Consider the following 9,715-nt stretch of genomic DNA (forward strand, 5'->3'; position numbering starts at 1 on the left):
GGATACGCAGATCTTGCCGCGCAAGAATAGGATAACCGTAGGGTGATCTCGATAAAGTAAATGCCTCTGGTGCGTTCCTATCGAACCGAAAAGCGATAACAAACGGTCAGACGAGGGTGAGACACGGTTATTCTCAAGCTTCCTAAACGCGAGTACGCGAATGCACACGGGAATATGAGTATTATCTTTACGCTATTGCTATACTACGCCATTACCATATTATTTTTTTTATGGATCTTTTTAGGTTCATTGTTGCAACCATATTCATATTTATTATCTGTATTCGGTTATAAAAAATCATCTTATATTTTCCTTGAATTTTATATATTTTAGACATAGACATACTTTAATTAAATTTAGTATATTTCTTTTTACTACATAATCTCTTTCTTTTATAAGAAAACAATACCATAAAATTTTGTTATCAATAATTTATTAACTGTATGCATATCGATGGATACTCGCAGATTTAAGCACATGAACCTTTAATAGCCATTAATTTAAAAAAGCACGCTCATAATAATAATACTCACATAATACAAGTACGTGAAAAAGTCTAAAAGCAAATAAGAAATAGTAAAACTATAAATATATGTATAATATCTTTATGTAATTAACATGAATAATTGCTTATTGTTATTTATACAGTGTTTCTCTTTATTATAACACAAATGTAAACATGATAAGCATAGATTACAGGTCATGAAATAAGTCGCGTAAGAGAGGGAAAGAAGGAAAAGTCACCGGTGACTAATCACAGATCTTAAGCAATTTAAGCTACGTAACAACGACGCCAGTGCGCAATTAAAATGCCGATAAAAACGGCGTTTTATTTTGCTCTTCCTCCCGATTCGGCGAAATGTGATTTATCTGGAAGTTCACTAAAAGTACTGGGTTCCGTGTGCGACTGCCTTTTCTCGTAGAAAACCAGAATCGGCGTGGACGCATTGGTGAATAGTGACTGCGAAGGTTTCCAGCATGGTATGCACTACGGAAAGTCCTTAAATAATCCGCTTACCTTGCGATTGTTGCCAAATCGGGTGGGTAGGGGATGAAGCGAAACGTCGTTCCAATGGAAATCCAAAGTTTGTATAATTGCTGTGGCAAAAGAAAATAAGGTGGAAAACGAGGGTAGTATGAGCTCGCGGGCAAGAGAAATTAATTAGAACCGTTAAAGATTATATTTCACGGGATGATGTCTCGCCGTCTGAAATTTCTGCGGTTTGAGCGATCCATGAATCCAGTGTTATTAATATTCGCCGGCCAGTCAGACAGTAAGTGAGGACGAATAAAAGAAATCAGTCGGCTATTTGCACGCTCCAATCATCGGAATATAATTAAAAGTTCAATTTCAGCCGGCGATTTGTTAACGACGCTGTAATATAAAAAGGCACGGTTCAGGTGTAACAAATTTATTCGATTATAAGTTTTAACGATTCGGCGTTATAGATTAATATCTTTTACGATAAATCGGAGATTTATTTCAGCAGATATGTAACGAATATATTTGGCACAAATATGTATAATAATTCAAAAAAATAATTACCGTAATTAGAAGAAATTTACGCAAAATATGAAATTTAATATTTAACATCTATTGAAATGTTTTTGAAGTTAAATGAATTATTTTACATGTATAAATTGTTGCGTATATTTATTGTCATACTCGCTTATTATGTATTTAATGTTGAATTATTACCTATAAATATTATTTGTACATCTACAAATATTAAATATTATTAATATCATATTATATGCATTACATATAAATATTATCTACAAATATAGAGAATATTTCTTGCATTGAACAATTATGTGGCCTATTGTTAATGTGATGTTAAATATTTCTCACAATTGGAAGGAAAGTTATAACGAATTTAATTATTAATATAATATTGTTAGTTTTTTCTGTTTTAAATGATTGGTCTACAATCAAATTATCAATTAAAGTTCGATCATCTATTTTCGATAGTTCTCCCTCCTTGGTAACCAGCATATCAAACTAGACAATTATGATTCATTCAACATTTGTCACAATCCGCGATGCGTAACATGATTTATGACGATCTTCAGTTGTGTTCCGTTTCGGTTACAACTCGACAATGTGTCGGCGTTGGTGAATTGGTTATTGTAAAGCAATGACAACGTTTAGACAGGGAAGACAAATTGTGTCACTTGAGAACAATGATCGCAATTATGATGATTGTTGTATCATGTTAGTGAACCTGATGCAACTGGTAAAGCCAGTCATGACAACTGAAGCCAATGATAATTAATGTTTGATTATTCGCAATATTAAATGTGAGCACCCTTTTGTGATAAGTGAAGTTCTAATTTCAATAATATCAAGCACATAACGGGTCCTTATGTGTATATTATTATATTTTTCTGCCAATTAAATTTTATGTGTTTAACATTATAATGTTTTAGTTTTTAAATTGTGATAAGAAATGTAATAATTTTATTGACATAGTATGCATACGTAAATTTGTATTAATATAATATATAATATAACTATAATTTGTATTAAAGCATAAACTTGTTATAGATTTATATATTATTAATGGTTTCTTTTGCTATAAATGTTACATAAATTTTATCGGATCAAATAAATCTGTAAATGTAGTCTTAAATGTAAAATTTACTTCACGGCCTCCTCTGTTTAATTTGAAAGTTATACATTTTCTTTATACTTGCTATATTTCTATATAAAATCACTTGATCGTTATCAATCACTCACATTTTATTTATATCCTATCTTTATTTATATCACATACCTCCACGCCGCAGAACATAAAATTATTCACCTAAATCCCCACACACAGAATCGTAAAATTTTACACGCCATTCAAGCCGGCAACTTCATTCTTAATTAAGTACAAAGTAGTAAAGTTACAAACACCAAAATCACTTTGACCCGCCATACCCGGAGACCCGATGGTCGTTTCTTCAAATTCTCTTTCACCACGTCCATTAACCTTCCCAACCAGATTAACGGAAACTTTCTCGCGAGACTTTTTCCCGTTTAACGGATTAAATCCTTGGACAACTAGTGGCAGACGTGCGATAACTGTAAAGATATAGTTGATGAGCGACCTATCTATCCTGATAATATGGCCAACGAGGATTCACTCGGTCTGTATGCACCTGCTACCAGTAAATCAATAGCAGATACGCTGTCGCGTAATTTCTGCGACTACCGGCTTGCACGCGTTACACCCCTCACGCCAGTTCACCCTCGTGTGCACCCTCTGTTCGACCGGTAGCAGGCGTAGTCTGGCCTCGTACCCCTTCGTTCAAGTGTGACCCCCGTGGCGCCGTAAGATAAATTCTCTTTGGCACTAATAGGCGTTAAATATTGGTTATGTACCCCGTGGCTCGACAAACGCGGTCGCGCGCAACGAGCTTCGCATAATTCGGTAATCATATCGGCATGATCCGCTGCCGGACGGACTAGCGGTTAAGCGATCCAGCGTGGCGCAGCTTCCGCCAGTGAACAGCTTATCGAGTGCACTCCATACGACAGGAGGTTCATTACCCGTACCATCTGATGCTGTATTTTTCTTTCGTATTTCAGCAAAAATTCCGTCTATCGCTTATCGTTATTAACCGTGCTGCGTTTTTGGATCGAAACGTGTTTTTCTCATTGTTAACAAATTTCTTAAATGCGAGGAGAATGGTCTGATACGCAAATTTGTTTTTAAATATTAAATGTTCTTTTGATCGTCGAAGCAAAAGTGATGTTGAGACATAAAACTTCGAAGAGTGCAACGGGATTACAAATTTTGAATTGAAAAAGATTCCGTATGGGCAGAGGTTTGTTTGTAAGAGAAAGGGATTATAAAAGGGATTGCAGTTTCTTGCTTTGTAACTACAATTTGAAATCTGGGAATTAATCAGGCAACTTTGATGCTTTCATTAGTTGCCTGTTTTTATTAAATACCGAATTATAATCGGTGTTTAGTGACTTAAAAGGAAAGAATATTAAATTTACTGTCGGTATGCAAACGTCAAAGAATGTATTTTCTTTCATGTCTGCTCGATTGCGATTTCAATGCTTTCAAGCGGAATTCTCCAAATCAAAAGCAGGGAGCTGCTCAGTCTACTCTATCGTTTCGTCCATTCAAGCAACATAAGCTAAAAGTACGGATAAGGAAACGGTTTGCCGCAACCCGAAGACGAACTGCCCCTAAAAGTTGAGTTCACTTTACGCAATGTCTAAAAGTGCTTATGCGCCAGTTCGATAGAATTCCTCTTTTTTCTTTAGCAATTATAAATAAATCCAATCTCAGGAATTTCATAATTTTTGTACATACCATTAGTTTTCTAAAATAAAAATGTTGCCTATGTTGTGTGCGATTTGTTTTTATTTATTTGTTTATTTATATGAAAGAATAAGATTTTGACAAAATAACATGATTTTTGTGTCGGTATTAATTAATAACTAATACAATGCAATGGTAGCAAAAAGGCATGATACTGGATTATACCTTTATTTATATACACTCTTGGAAAACATATACGAACTTGATTAACTTGCCTAATATTGTATAATAAATTTAATGTGATAAATTTAATTTTCAAAGGAACGATAAAACATTTGTTTTATTTCTTCAGATTCTTTTCATTATATTTAGCACAAATAATATCATAATATTACTTTTTCGTTATGACAATAACATTTTATAATTGTCTTTTAAATGCATTTTTACTTTGTAAATTTTCACGGTTAACTTTTAACTGTTTTTTTAAAGAAATGTACATAGATATGAAAATAATTACATACCTTTCTTCAAATTTATTTGATCTGAATAATAATAAACTAATTTTTCAGCTTTATTGAGGATATCGCTTCCATGAAAATATTTGAGATTTTTTCTCCAAAACGTACATATAAAATGCATGTCGAAATTCAACACTCCCTTCCCAGCGAGTTCGTTGAAATATCGACGTTTAAAAATATGAACCTTTAATTAGCTTTCTCCGTCGTTTGATTCGATGGAGCACCGTGTGTATTTGTAGAACGTCTGCGCTCGCAGATGCACGCGCAGCCGAGCTTTATTCGAAAATATATTACGTCGACGTTGCGTAAGTCGAAAGCTTTGAAACAGTCGAGCCCTTTGAAAATGTGACATGCACAATCGTATCGTCGACAAAATTTTCCGTATTAATTACACGACAATTTTATTCCGAACCGCGTTTTCGAATCTTTGTTTTCTTGACGGATCGATCGTGACATTTTGAAATTTCATGACGTTTGTTTACAATTCTCATGTAACTCGCCGACGTTTCTCATATCAATGAATTTATTTTTGTAGAGAACAATATGTTACTTTTCACTGGCGCATGATTAGCTTTTTTCGAATGCAAAACTTTTACGAAACAGTGTATCACGACCGTGTATTCAACTTCCGTACAATTTTATGAATTAATTGTTCGTGTTTTTAATTTTCATTTCGAAGCACCATAGTAAAAAGGAAACGAACTGTCACGCGAAAACCAAAGAACGCAAAGAACATGTCGAAATTATTCCGAAAACTGGTGTGGTACTTTATTAGCTTTTTGCAAAAATTACTTTTAATCTCGAGGATCCGAAAACATTTAATCTGTTTCGGTGCAGTGTGCAGCGGATTTATATTGTGTTTATAAACGCTGAGAGACCACTTATTTTAGCACAATATTAGATTAAATATCAAACTTTTTAAGAAATAACTTCTCCTTTATTTCATATGGATTAGTTCAGAATTTTAGGTAAATAACGTTTCTCGATTAAAATAAAATTATTACAAAAGAGAAATAAAATAACGATCGAAAAGTGCACAATGACATTTTTGATGAGTAATCATGTAAAAATGATATACCGTGAAAGTTTCAAAATTTGAACAAATTGTAACGTTTCTTTACAAGCTCTTATAGGAAAAGCTTATGTAAACATGAAAAATAAAATTCAATTTTATAATAATATCGATTTTTAGTTGTATACTTAGGAATTATTATTGTTATAAAAATTTTTATTTAAAAAAGAAGTCTTTACACACAAGCAGTAAAAAATTGTAAAATTATGGAAAATATTGGAAAAACGAAGGGATTTGACGCAATCGCAGACATCCTTGTGATTTCTACTATAACGGGTGGAATTTTCTGGATTAACTGGCCAGGGATTGCTCGCCCCCTAGCGTACCATTGAACCTCATTCAAAGTGCAAGAGGAGCAAAAGCGGAATGAAAAGTAATTCAAGAGCCAAACTTCCGAAAGCTGCGTTTGCATTTAGCATCGGCGACGTTATTTATGCAGCGTCAAATTAAATGATTCCACTGAACAAAGTATTAAAATTACAAAAAAGCTTTCGTAACTGTGAACCTGCAGTCTGTTAATTTGCATAAAAAACGCCGACTTCTATGTAAAAATACTTCAACTAACAACCTTTTTCGAAAATATTTATTTTTTTGAACACATCGACTTCAGAATTCAGAGGTACTTACACGCAAAGTGTACTTTACGACGTGCTATAAACGGAATATTGCATACTACATACCGCGTGAAAGGAGAATCAACGCTGATTAAAAAATTGCTTACCCATGAATATAGATTTATGTGATCGTACGTAATATATGTTTTCAAATTTTGTCTCTAACATTGCATAGAATTTTAAACCAGGTAAATGAAATCTACCTACTCGTATTATTCAATATACTTCGTATGCGTTCTATATACGAAATTATTATTTCATTTCAATTTATATTTTATATTTTATTTAGTAATGAATTTATACGAATTATTTGTACTTAAATATTAATAAGAGATGGATTGAATTAAATATGTACTGATTTTATGAAAATATTACTTTATTGTCAAATTCTTCGTATACAAATTTACAAGATGGTAAAAAGAGAATGTTTGCTCAAAAAGAAGCTTAGATCTATTCTATATAGCCCTCCTATCTTTGCATTTAATGTGTTACAAAAATACAATTGAACATTCATAAAAGCAATATGTATAATATGTATTACATCAAAGGAGTACTAAAACCTCCGTCGATTAAATACTTAGTTTTTGTATATGCTTAATTTCAACATTTTACGTGTCTGTCCCATTCGGATGTTACTATTTTTTAAGCTTCACAAGGATATATAACATGTTAGTACAGACACCAATATGTGCTTTTCATTTTCACACGATTTTGTTGTTTTCCAGGCCCATACCTAAAGAAAATTTGTATAAAGATACCAAGTCATGCTATGCTAGACGCAACTTTATAAAAATTAGTGAAAATTTTTCTACCTCATGTCAGGAGAAACATCCAAACTGCACGCATAAGCAGGAGCCACATGGCCCGTAAATATCTTCTTACAATTCATTTTGAATCTGCTCAATGGAGAAAATATAACAATTTTATTATTTATATATTGGCATGCTAGCCACTTTTGATTAGAAGAAGGTGGAACTGCTGGTATGTTATTTTACCCGGACGGATATCCCCCTGTAAAAGGTATAAGTAATTTAGTATCTATGAAAACTGACATTTATAAAATTCTGCAAACAATAAGGTATGATACTTATTATTTGAATTTATTATATATTAAAAGAATTTAAATATACATACGTACCTTCACCATTACAGTTTATGCTATTAGAAAGCAATAAATGCATAGTATGTAGGAACCACCTAATCTGTGAAATACCCTCTATATATTTCTCCCAAATATGAATTTGTACTTTTGATATGAAGCATCTGTTGAGGTAAATTTACCTCAACATACTCTGGTGTATAGAAAAATGATATGTCTATCTTTATCATTATATAATCTCTACTTGTTATTCAAATGATATTCATATTTAAAAGTTATCACAAGAGAGTAGTATGTAATGTAGTGTTGTCTTAAGTGGATTTCTTTTTCTGCTTCTTTTACATAATATTACTTCTAATTCTGCAGCTTCCTCTTCAGTTGGTTCGACAATTGGTTTTTTATTCACATATGTACCCAATGAATCCAAAAATCCTGTAACGCAGTATCATCATTTCTGTGATATTTCCTTTTGTCAATCCTTAGTTTGTTTCATTCCCTATAAAATACATTTAGACAAACCTATAATCGCATCGCAGTGCATGACTACTTTTAAGATTTCCTATATGCTCTTATTACTATATTACATATCATAACTGACAAACATACTTCTTTAATTTTTACATTGGAACTCGCTTATACGAGCTTTCTCAACATATCCAGAAAGTATATTTTTTTACAGCACCTTGTTGCCCTTTAAATAAATTTTCTGCACCAACGTAGAGTCCAAACAATTTATATGCATGATTGTACATTATGTCACTCACAGTTGAATCTATGTGGTTCATACATGACTCACTGTCAATTTCCTATAGCATAACAATTATATTATGTTAATCACTGTATCGTTTAAAAGAATAATATCAAAATTATTTATAATTTCACATAATTTTAGTTGAATCAATGCAATATATGTGATAGGGGTAATCTTTAATCTATTTGAATCGAAAGAAAGAAAATGTATTAATGAATACTCACCGTTGATATCATTTCTGCTACAAAACAAATCATGTTTACAATTCCAATTCTTACTGCCGTAAGCATGCGTCCTATAACGTGCTATCTCCGTAAACTGTCCTCCTTGCAAGCAACTTCTGTTGCCAGTGCTGCCACTATGAAGACGAGAATGCTACATAGATATGATATTTAATTCTTTTTCGTATCCCACGTTTTGGAGCTCAGTTAACCCCCATATCAATTTCGTATCGCATGCGATGTTATCGATTCAGCACAGAGAAAGACTACAGCGCAGCCGAGACGGCAAAGTGTAGAATCACGAGTATTCTAAAGTACACGATTTCATTTATTAAGGATATAGTTTATCGCAATCGATCTATGTTCGGATTAAGATGTAACGTAGAAGAATCAGTTCCACACAGCAAACAGATAAAGTTTAAAATGTAAGCGATCGAAGTTAACAAGAAGATATCAATAAAATCTCGTTCACTTATCTGAATGATCGAAACTGGTGGGAACGCGCGTAAACATGAGAAGACGCGCGGGAACAGGATATCGAAATATTTGATTCATTTATATTGCTTTATTTATTTATTTCATATGGAAAAACTTCTCACAGAGAACAAAATTACGCTATTTCAAAAGGCGTATGTAATGATGCAAAGAATTTTTCTTACCGACATTTACTGTACCTCGTATATATACCATTTACTAAAATTAATATGAAAAGAATTTGAAAAATGTGACAAGAACATGTCATACAGGAATTATGTATCATCCGTTGTAATTATTTCGTACAAAAGAAAATGTAACTATACCTCTTATTCATATATTATATAGCATCAAATAATACTACATAACAGTTTAAAAATTGTGAAAGTTCCAGTATTAATTATATGCATTATGTGATTACGTAATGACGAGAAGGCAGAATAGTAGACATTTCACAGTTATATAACTTCACATGTTAATGATTTATTAACTTATTTTCACATACAATAGTATTATGCGTGAACGATCAAACATTGTATAAACAAAATTTACAAAATAAAGTATAAGTCTTTACAGCTAAAAGCTACTAGTAGTAGTGGATCACATAGCTTCATACTTTTCCTCGGACAAGCAAATATTGCCACCCGAGGCTATTCCATTTTTTTTTATTTTATGCTCTATCTCTCATGTATATATATATA

General features: G+C 32.5%; 1 long non-coding RNA gene across 1 annotated transcript; it reads right to left on the minus strand.

The window, feature by feature from the left end:
- Nucleotides 1-6,827: 6,827 nt before the first annotated feature.
- LOC117204139 lies at nt 6,828-8,061 on the minus strand. Its single transcript, XR_004487024.1, has 3 exons — nt 7,608-8,061; nt 7,282-7,480; nt 6,828-7,202 (listed from the first exon to the last, which is right to left on the minus strand). It is a non-coding gene; the product is annotated as an uncharacterized LOC117204139 (long non-coding RNA).
- Between the last annotated feature and the right edge of the window lie 1,654 nt (nt 8,062-9,715).

This window comes from Bombus bifarius, unplaced genomic scaffold (assembly GCF_011952205.1).
Source record: "Bombus bifarius isolate JDL3187 unplaced genomic scaffold, Bbif_JDL3187 scf7180000007977, whole genome shotgun sequence".
Taxonomy (NCBI): Eukaryota; Metazoa; Arthropoda; class Insecta; order Hymenoptera; family Apidae; genus Bombus; species Bombus bifarius.